This window comes from Mustela nivalis, assembly GCF_964662115.1.
Source record: "Mustela nivalis genome assembly, chromosome: 19".
NCBI classification, from domain to species: domain Eukaryota; kingdom Metazoa; phylum Chordata; class Mammalia; order Carnivora; family Mustelidae; genus Mustela; species Mustela nivalis.
Genome location: NC_139038.1, coordinates 32233115 through 32244797, shown reverse-complemented (window position 1 = coordinate 32244797; position 11683 = coordinate 32233115).

Genomic DNA, 11683 nt, shown 5'->3' with positions numbered 1-11683 from the left:
AATCTGGCCAACAACTATGGACTGAACTTGGGAATGGATTTGGTCAAACATGGAAGTGGCTGTGCCCTTGTGGGGGACCCTGAGCTGGAGGACCCTGCTAGGTCACGGCCAGATTACTGACCCACACAAACTGCAGGATTAGGAGTATCGTTGTTTTTAAGTTTTGCGATGATTTGTTGCGCAGCAATATATACCTAATAAAATCATGTTTGTTCTCCCCAAACTTATCTATAGATTCAAAATAATCTCAGTCAAAACCCAAGCAGGCTTTTTCGAGCTCAAAAGGCCTAGAATAGCCAAAACACTTTTGAAAAAAGAAGGGTAAAATTAGAGGAATTATAAGACTTGATTTCAAGACTTATTATAAAATGACAGTAATCAAGTCAGTGCAGTATTGGTGTAAAGATAGAGTCCAAAAATAAGCCGCATGTATATAAGCAATTTTGGACAAAGGCACCCACATCATTCACTTGGGGAGGGATGTTTTTTTCAAGAAACGGTGACGGTAAAGAAGGATATTTTGAACCTCAATCTCTGCCTCACATTGTACATAAAATTTCATTTAAAATGGACCACGGATCTGAATATCAAAGCTAAAATTATAAACCTTTAAGAAGAAAACAGGAGAAAAAAAATTCTATGACCTTGAGGTAGGCAAAGATTTCTCAAGATGGAACACAAAGAACATTGACCATTAAAAAGAGGAGAAAATCCTGGCAGGGCCTATATCTGATAAAGGATTTGTGTCCAGAATAGGAAAAGAATCCTTTCAACTCGATATGAGGTAAAAAATCCAATTAAAAAACAGGGAAGCGATTTGAAGAGACCCTTCTTAAAGAAGATATACAAATAGACAGTAAACACATAAAAAGGTGCCCAACTGTCTTACTTGGTGGAAATAAGCAAATGAGAATCACAAGCTGCAGACCTACCAGAATGTCAAGCATTAAACAGACTGACAGCACTAAGCGTTGGTGAGTGTGTGGGACAGCGCTAACTCAACCGTATACTTCTGGTGGGAATGTAAAATGGGTGCATCCACTTTGGAAAAGACTTGTCACTGCATTTAACAGTTCAACATACCCTGTCATAAGACTCAGCGATTCCTTCTTTAGCTATTTTTATAGGAGAAGTAAAAATGTGAGCCTGCAAACAGACTTCTACAGGAATGTCCATACCAGCCTTATTTATAATAGTAAAAAAAAAAAAACCCCAAACACCTGTCAACAGGTGAATGCAGAAACAAATTCTGGAGCATCGCTCTACAGTTAAAAGGTGCAAACCACACTCAGTAACATGGCTGGATCCCCAAAACACGCTGGGTAGAAGATGCGTGACATTGAAAAGTAAATACTGCATGATTCCATTATAAGAAGTTCTAGAGTAAGTCAAACTAATCTATTCTGATGGAATTAACACCAATGGTTGCCTGGGTGGAGGGTTGGGGAATCTTTTCATTTTTTGTTTGTTTGCCTTTTTCTAAAAAAAAATTATTTGTTTCAGAGAGAGAGAGAGAAAAGGAGAGTATGCAAGTATAAGGGAGGGGCAGAAAGAGAGTAGACTCCCCACTGAGTTCAGAGTCCAATGTGGGGCTCGAACTCACAACCCTGAGATCATGACCTGAGCCAAAACCAACAGTTGGAGGCTCAACCAAATGAGCCACGCAGATGCCCCTTTTTGTTCTTTTTCTCTTTTCTGGGGGAGGGGGATTCATTTCAAAGGGTCCCATGGCAATTTTCCAGAGAAAATATTGCTTACTTTGATTAGGGTAATAGTGACTGTTCAGGAAATACAATTTAAATAAAAATCTGATCCCAACCTAGAACACTTCTGCACAAAGGCAGAAGTGAAAGAACACGATTTTATCACCAAATAGCCACTAACCCAGACAATATACATCACAGACGATCTGCTAAGAGACTGCAAACAAAAACATCTCTCCGTGTTCTACAGCTGAGCAGGTACAACCCATGACTTACGTGTTCTCAAGATAAATGGTAACTATGTTCCAGTAAGAGGACCTGACGGTACCGTTTGTCATACACAGTCCGTCCTAGATTCACTGGGAACTGAGGTGGCCATCTGGGTGTGCTAATTGGCTTTATCCAGAGGAAAAATGAGCTTCTTATTCTGAGCCTTTATGACAGAAGGTAGAAGTGCGCTTGGAGGCGGGCTCCTACCCTCCCACAAAAAATGGGGAGATGGAGGCTCCGTCTTCCTTGATGATGGGTATTTCAAAGAGGTGATTCCCATGATTGTGAGAAGGACACTGCTGCTTCCTAAAGCTGGCAAGAGACGTATTTAGTCAATTTACGCACGATTCAGAGTCCGAGAAGGAACGAGCTTTCTGAAGTAAATTTATATGCTAAGAAAAGGGACTGGAGAGAAGTCCCTTATTTCTAACAGGGAGAATTAAGCCTCTTGGTTTTAACTGGTATTTGCCCTTACATGGCATATGTGTATGTGTTTGTCCAAATTATTATCAGATCGTACACCTCACGTACACGTATGTCGATGACATTGGTAATATACAGAAGTGTTGAATCACAATATCGTACATCTGACACTAATGTAACACTGTGTGTTCATTATATGGGAATTTAAAAAAATTTAAAAAATACATACTGTATCCTTACAATGCGTACACATCTGTATATGAAAGTTGTATCTCAAAAAAGGTGACGAAAAATACGCCACAAATCATCTGGAACACGTGCCTGCTTTTCCCTAGACCACAGCCTTTTATGCTTTCCTCAAAATGTTCACAGATTTCTCGGAGTTCTTTTCACTGTCGTAACAATTAGAGAAGAAACTGTAGCTGCATTAAGCCAGGTATGTATAACTCACGTGAAAGAAATCCCCTTACGATTTTGGGGTAATAGAGCCCAGATCCTTGAAATAACAACGCAGAAAGACAATGCAAAGGGAATATAGTGAACATTCTTAAAATAATACCTACAATCTGAGGAAACATACTGTAAACCGGGAGCTGTCTTTTTCTTTCTCCCCTAAAAATAACTGTGTACCTACCATGGTCTAGCCTTTGGTGGGGAGGGAAGCGTATAGTGGTGAACAACACAGATACGGTCTCTGCCCTCACGGAGTTTACAGGCCAGGTGCCAAGGTATACGGATATTAAATGATAGTTGTTCTAATACTTATTTGCTTGTACTAGAATAAGTGCCTGGAAGAATTTTACGGTGCAGTACAAGTGTTTAAAGTGTGTGTGTGTATGTATGACAGAGAGAGAGACAGACACAGAGAGAGAGAGAGACCGACCACCCTGGGAACTCTGAAAATCTCCCCTGAAGGACTGAGAAAAACGACCTTAATCTCGTCCTTGCTTACCTTCCCAACCTCCTCAAACCTCACTCTTTAACCCTGCTCACTCCCAGGGAATCCAGACACCATGTTTTCTTCTGGTCCTTGAACTCCTGAAGCTGTTCCTGCCACGGGCCTTTGCACATTCTGTTCTCTCCGTCTGCAAGACCTTCCACCTCCACTGGAACTCATCTCAAAGGGCCCAGGAAGGATTTCTCTGCCCATCCTAGGTGAAGACTTCCCCCTGGGCACTTTTGCCCTTCAGGCTACTTCCTTGAGCCAAGAGATGCTGACGCTGTCACACGAAGACCGCAGTTTGAGTAGCAAGATTCCAAGGAAGTCTCTCCCCTGGACGGAGAGAGAGAAAGACATGAGGTTGGCACTTTTGCCAGTGGTTACTGTGACCACAGGACATGACATTGGGCTCTCATTCTGTGGGGGAATAGCTCCTCCAGTCTCCCAACACTTCCATCAAGTGTTGAGTGATGTGCTTTTCTTAGACTACTCTGTAAAATCCTCAGGACACCTCTCACTCACCCTGGAGAAATCCAAAGGTCAGAGAGGTTCAGAGATTTGCTTGGGATCTCGCAGCAAGGAAGAGGTTGAGCAGGGATTAATTCTGGTTTGTCTAATTCTAGAACTTTCTTCTTTTTACCATAGTCCACAGTTTCTTTGGACGTTGTATTTTAACACTGCTTTTTCTCCTCAGAGTCAAACTGCTGAACAATCTTCCAGGAAACACAGAAAATATTTGGAAAACATCTCCCTGGGATTTACCAAACAGGGTCACACGTGTGCCTCCACCGGCAGGACAGCCTGTGAGGTGGGCTTGGACAGCAGGATCAAATCCCACCTGGTGGGCACCTGGGTGGCTCAGTCGGTTAAGCGACTGCCTTCGGCGCTGGTCATGATCCTGGAGTCCTGGGATCGAGTCCAGTATCAGGCTCCCTGCTTGACACGGACTCTGCTTCTTCCTCTGACCCTCCCTCTCCTTATGCTCTCTCTTTCATTCTCTCTCTCTCAAATAAATAAAATCTTTTAAAAAAAGTAAATCCCACCTGGTGAAAAAGTCACATAACTCTTCCATCTTGAATTCACCACCTTCAGAATGAGACTGCTAAGAGCCATTTCAAGATGTGCAAATATTAGGGTGCCTGGGTGGCTCAGTGGGGTAAGCCTCTGCCTTTGGCTCAGGTCATGATCTCAGGGTCCTGGGATCGAGCCCCGCATTGCATCGGGCTCTCTGCTCAGCAGGGAGCCTGCTTCCTCCCTCTCTCTCTGCCTGCCTCTCTGCCTACTTGTGATCTCTGTCTGTCCAATAAATAAACAAAATCCTTTAAAAAATGTGCAAATATTAAATAGAAATGCGGGTCCACCATTAGGCCCAGTGTGGGCTTTGGATGGGGATTAGTGATCATTAACTTCACAGTTAATGGTCATCATTATGGTTAATGGTCAGCATCAATCCCACGCTCATTAGCAGAATCTCTCAGCCAATGTGCTGAGCAAGGAGGACCCCGGGGGCATGGGTCAATGGGAGTTGAGTTGACAGAGCCTGGGCCACCTGATCTCACTAGCCAAGCTGCACCATGGCTCAGATCTTATTTCCCTTTGGGTACCAGATGTCAACCCTTGGAACGAGACAGTCAGTCACACGAAAGAACCGCGATGCTCTTGTGTTGAATTTGCAAGACTCCAATCATTTCTGGCCCCGTAGACACTACCACAATCTGTCTAAGTGAACTCTTTGGCAAGACGGTGATTTGTTCTCATCTTTGCCATCTGAATCAGAGGCACCCACGGATCAACCTGGCATTGTCTCAGGAGAAGCCGGGATGATTGATAAAGACAGCGACCACACAACCATCTCTACGACCCGACATGCCTCTCATCTCTTCTCATTTGTCAAACAAATTAATCTGGAAGTGTCTTTAAAACACAACAGCGATGCTCGCTCATAGAGGTGAGGATGGGTAAGATGGAGGAGATGTCCATTCTCCGGCAGGGGAGAGGGAAGCCTTGCCAAGTCCAACACCATGACGAATCTTTCCAGTCTTTTATTCTTCTCGGACTGTTAAAGGATGTTCACTTTTTTTTTTTTTAAGATTTTATTTATTTGTCAGAGAGAGAAGAAGAGAGAGCAGAAGCAAGGGGAGCACCAGGCAGTGGGAGAAGCAGTCTCCCCGCTGAGCAGGGAGCCCGATGCAGGACTCGATCCCGGGACCCCGGGATTCTGACCTGAGCCGAAGGCAGACACCTAACCAACTGAGCCACCAAGGTGCTCCCGTAGATGTGTTTCTGGCTTATTTTCTTTGATGGTCTTCTTCCCTCCTCTTCCACTCCCTGACAGTGTCTGTGTTTTTTTTTTTTTAATTTTCCTGATTTCCCAGCTTCTTCCTCTCAACATTTTTGTCAAGATGTCAGTGTTTAAGTTGATCCCAATTTCCTCCTGGCTGGGCTTGTGGGGGTGGAAAGAAGGGAGGAAGGGAGATCCTTCTAGTGCTGTTGGAAGAAAAGGTGAGGGTCTTTCCAGGTCAGCTTCGGGAAACTAATTTAAGACAAAGCTTTTCCCCAGGAATGACTGACCACCTCTTCGCTTAATTCCAGTTTTTCCCAGCCCCCCACAGGTCTCTGTCTTCTCTGCCTTCCCCAACGCACACCTCTTTATCTCAGTTTGAAGAAGGTCAGGAGCCCAGAATTCTACCCAGTGGAAAGAATTTCATGTACTAGGAATGGAATGAGTTGGGGAGCTGGAAGTCTTCATCATGTCCTAGTATAAGCTTTGGAAAATATGAAAAAGATTGAAAAGCAGAAAAAAAAAATCATTCTTAAGCACAAAGCAAAGTGTTGGCCACTCTAGTAATTTCCTGCAGTGTATTTTCATTTCTTTCCCCTACCCAGTTGAGGACACAAGTAATACAATTTTGCATCTTCATTATTTTGCTTGTCATTGCTGAATAAGTATTTCCCCATGAAATTAAAAATGCTCATAAACATAATTTTAATGACTGCAAAACTGTTCACCACATTAATGTGCCCTCATTTGTTTAACCAGCACCTTGCTCCTGGACAGTTGGGCTGTTTCCCATTCTCTATGTTGTAAATAACATGGCCTGCAAAACTGCCTGTGTTTCAGAATATTTCCTTATATTTTCTAGATGGTGGGTTTCCCAATGAAAGAGCTCGACCTCATAAAATTTCTAGTTACTTTTGCCAAAGTGAAGCTCACATTTTGGTGTCTGTGGGCAGTATCTTAGTTGTATAGATACTGTAATAGTTTGTTATAATCCCCCAATGGTCTAGATGAGCAAGAATGATTAAGAGGGTTGCCGGCATTGGGATAATGGATGAGGGACACTGGACCTTTCTTGAATGGAAAGGATAGCCAGATCCCGAGGTCCTCCATGGAAGCTCCTTCCATTTCTGGTTAAATGATTTCCTGAACTTGACTTCTGTTAGTTTCCTCTATGGTAAGCATGTAGCCAAAGGAGGCATGTCAGATCAATTCTAAAGTCATTCCCTGTGTCTGCCTGAATCTTGACAGAAATTTTTCCTTCTTTCCTTCCTCTTTCCTTCCTCCTTTCTTTCCTTCTGCAGGATGGTTTAGGCCATCGCCATATGTTGAGTACCTACAAAAGGCCAGGTCTATGCATGGGTCTTTGCACCATTATTCATTCTATCCTTTGCACAATAGTATTGGGTGCCTTTCTCCAATCCAGTTTTATGTGCAGGGAAGCTGAAGCTTGCAGAAGTCTTCCAGCATGTGAAATGCAATACTTCTGCCAGGTGAGGAGAAGTGGACTCAACTTTCAGCTGGAGCCCAGGCTGGCCCCCCAAAGCCCACCAATAAAACAGCCACAGATCCAGCCTGGGCTGGGTTAACTGACAGGGGGCTGCCTCTCATCGCTTCCTGGATGATGTGTTACCGATGGGTCCAGTACAGGGGATCCTGTCTGATCTCCCTGAGAACAGAGGCTTGGTGTTACCATTTCCATATCCAGCACGTAGTAGGTACTTTTAAATACATATGAAATGAATTCTGTTGGAGTACCTCAAAAACCCCACTCATCATGCCCTGTAAGCCTCTTGATTGATTGGTTGATTGATCGGTAAGCATGACGTCTAAAGCTTTCTGCTCAACAAGGCACATGGCAACTTCTGGAAGTTTTTCAACTTTTTTGCCTCCAGTACCAGGAAGACCAAAAATGCTAAAGACCCAGAATTAATGGGATCTTAGCAGCATGACAATGATAGACACATCTCAGTTTCATGTTTTACAGCACTCCCCTTTCCTAAAAATAAGAGACTCTGGAATGCATTGGCATTCGCAACCACAGACAAAATCCTTCTATTTAGGGAGCATGCAGCAGTCAGTGGTGGCTGAAATGACTGTACATGCGCTTTTGATTTTCCTCCCAGATTTCTCCCAACAGGGGAGATCGTGAAGCTAATGCTGTCAGCTAGACTGTGCCTGGTGCACGGTCTTCGAGATGAAGCCAGTCCACGTTTAGGCTTTGTCACTTCCCAGAGTGGTCACCTTGGGACAACCAAGCCTCAGTTTCTTTATATCTAAAATGGGGACAAACATCTGTGGCTAGTACCCAAAATCTATAAAGAACTTCTCAAACTCAACACCCAAAGAACAAATTATCCAATCAAGAAATGGGCAGAAGAGATGAACAGACATTTCGGCAAAGAAGACATCCGGATGGCCAACAGACACATAGAAAAGTGCTTCACGTCACTCGGCATCAGGGAAATACAAATTCAAACCATAATGAGATACCACCTCACACCAGTCATAAAGGCTAAAATTAACAAGTCAGAGAACGACGGGTGTTGGTGAGGATGCAGAGAAAGGGTACGCTGTTGGTGGGAATGCAAGCTGGTGCAGCCACTCTATAAAACAGTAGGGAGGTTCCTCAAAAAGTTAAAAATAGAGCTACCCTACAACCCAGCAATCGCACTACTGGGTATTTACCGCAAAGATACAGATATGAAAAGAAGGGGCACGTGACCCCAATGTTGATAGCAGTGATGTCCATAATAGCCAAATTATAGAGAGAACCTAGATGTCCATCAACAGATGAATGGATAAAGAAGATGTGGTATATATATATACAATGGAATACTATGCAGCCATCAAAACCAGAAATCTTGCCATTTGCAATGATGTGGATGGAACTAGAGGGTATTCTGCTAAGCGAAATAAGTCAATCAGAGAAGGACAAGTACCATATGATCTCAACGATATGAGGAACTTGAGAAACAAGAGAGAAGATCATGGGGGAAAGGAGGGAAAAATGAAACGAGATGAAAAATGAAACAAGATGAAACCAGAGAGGGAGACAAACCATGAGAGACTCTTAAGTTCAGGAAACAGACGGAGGGTTGCTAGAGGGGGGAGGGGTAGGAGGGACGGGGCGGCTGGGTGATGGACACCGGGGAGGGCATGTGCTGGGTGATGGACCCCGGGGAGGGTATGTGCTATGGTGAGTGCTATGAAGTGTGTAAGACTGATGAATCACAGACCTGTACCTCTGAAACAAATAATATATTATACGGTAAAAAAACAAAAAAATTCAAAAACCTAAGTAAATAAAATAGATTATCTTTAAAAAATGTTGAATTACTGTAATACAGACGGGATGTAATAAATGTGATTTATTAGCAGGAGTCTGGCATTATTTATTGATATGATATTCCTACTAGGGTATCTACCTACCTACCTACCTACCTAGGCATTTGCTTCACAACATTCTTTTGGGTGGTTTGTCCCCCAATATTTTCTCTCCACTTGGTGGTATTTTTTTGTCTATAGGTGTTAAAACCCGGTGTTGCTTACCGAGCTCCTAACCTCCTACTGGCACCTTCTTACATATAATGTAAGGAAATGACAAATAAATAGATCACATAATGTTATGAGCTGATGGTGTTATGGACCAAAAATCAAGACAAAGGGATGAAGGTGGCAGAGGACGAGATTTTATTTTATTTTATTTTTTGGAGGGTGGGTATTTTAGATCACGTGATCAAGGAAGGCTTCTCAGAGGAGGCGGCCTTTGAGCAAAGGCTGGCATGAAGCGAGGGAAGCAAGCCAGGTGGCTACTTGCTGCAAGCCTATTCCGGGTTGGTGGAATAGAAGACACAGAGGCACTGAGGCAGAAGTGGAACTGGGGGGTTTCTGGAAATATCCACGAGGCAAGCGTGGCTGAAGTGGTGTAATTAAAGAGGATGTCCGAAAGGAAGGCCGGGGCCAGATCCATTCAGGTTGGGTCTTGTAGGGCATGGGGAGGACTTGGTCTGCACATGAGGAGGGGCCGGTGAGGGCTCTGGGAGGGAGGATTGGGTGGGACTCTGTATGAGCGTGCTGGTGGGCGGATGGGGCCGAGTGGGTCCTCCAGGGATCCAGACAGAAGATGAGGAGGGGAGGGGCGCCTGGGTGGCTCAGTGGGTTAAAGCCTCTTCGGCTCGGGTCATGGTCCCAGGGTGCTGGGATCGAGCCCCGCATCGGGCTCTCTGCTCAGCAGGGGGCCTGCTTCCCTTCCACTCTCTCTGCCTACTTGTGATCTCTGTCTGCCAAATAAAAATTAAATTAAAAAAGAAAAAAAAGAATGTGAGGAGTGGATCTGGCCACAGTGTTGTGATACCGCTGGTAAGGAGTGGTCAGGCTGGGCATCTGTTTTTGCTCTTTTGTGTGTGCATGTGTGTGAGAGAGAGAGGGAGATAGAGAGAGAGAGAGAAATGTGGTGGGACTTGGAATCACACCACAGGAGAAGGGAGGAAGAGTTCAGCCAGTCTAAGGAGAGTTGATATTCATGAATCCAGAAAAATGAAGAAACCCATCAAACCATGTCTTCCCCAAAATGCAATATAAATTGAGCAAATGGATCAGCGAATGCTACTTTTGTTTTCTATTCAACGGGAGAACAATTATAGCTAAACACCTTGGAGAAAGTTACCCAGCCTCCAAGTTTGCTAATTCCGTTTCTAAAATGGCTCTAACGTCTTCACTCACTCGTGGTGGGATTAATTAAGTCTAATGGAGTGAATTTCGGGGTGTGCATCAGAGACTGAGCAGAGAGAATGTGACCGTGATTACAGGCGCGGTGGCTTCTTTGAAGGGAACTGTGGAGCAACCCTTCTTCATTTGTATTCACGGACACGAGGAGCCACCTCTGCGAGGCTGGTAAACATCTCAGAGAAGCCAGCCACGTGTTACGTTTTGGAGTTTAGAATTCTTCATTACGTTTGAAGATTCCAGGATTTTACATACGGGTTACAGCGGACCAAGCACGAGACATACTGTGTCTTCTATCCTTCTTCTGAGGATGGACTGAAGACATGAGAAGCCAGATGGGAAGAACCCGAGGGAGACAAGAAACCCATGTGGGGATCCGAGGTGGAAATACTTAATGAGCACTTACCTGCTAGACGCCACTGTGTGCCCGATTGTGTACAAGGTGGTGAGGACACAAGAAGAGCCCGGAGAAGGTGTGTCCTTCACACACTTACACTCTAGCTGGGAAAAGCACAGAGAGCAAGAATGCTGGTGACAGAGGTGGGCAGGAATAAGAAAAGGGAATGGCTCAGAGGGAGTGAGGTGCTCAGGGCGGTCCTTTCAGAGGCGGTGACTTCTAGCCTGAGATTCACGGATGTGGAGAAAACCAGAGGCAGCTACCGATCAAAGGGAGAGCCTTGGAGGCTAAAGTAGGAGGAGGCGTGCCACCGCCCCCCCCCATGGGGCAAGGGGACCCGAGCGCAGGTGCCAGGAAGCCGTGGCTGATGGAGAGCGAGTTAGCGCACGCGTGGACAGAATGAACGTGGCCTTGGAAGGGGAAGGAGTTTGGATTTTATTACAAATGCAATGACAAGGGGTGCCTGGGTGGCTCAGTGGGTTAAAGCCTCTGCCTTCGGCTCAGGTCATGATCTCGGGGTCCTGGGACTGAGCCCCGCATCGGCTCTCTGCTCAGCGGGGAGCCTGCTTCCCTTCCTCTCTCTTTGCCTGCCTCTCTGCCTACTTGTGATCTCTGTCAGTCAAATAAATAAATAAAATATTTTTAAAAATTGCGATGACAAGATGTTTTTTGTTTTCTGAAGCTCTCTTTGGTGTGGTGCGGAGGGTAGACTGTATGGGGCGGGGGTGGGGCGCGGGAAGACTACTGAGGACGCTCCCGCGGCCGTGCGGCTGGGAGGTGATGGGGTAGAAGCCACGGAGGGAAGTGAGCAGCCCGTCCCCGGCTGGAAGGCGGGGTTGCCATGGAAACCCCCGAAGTGTCCGTCCACAGATGAACGGCTAACGAAGATGGGATCTACACACGCACCTGTATTTATACGAATGTTACTCAGTCATTAGAAAGAG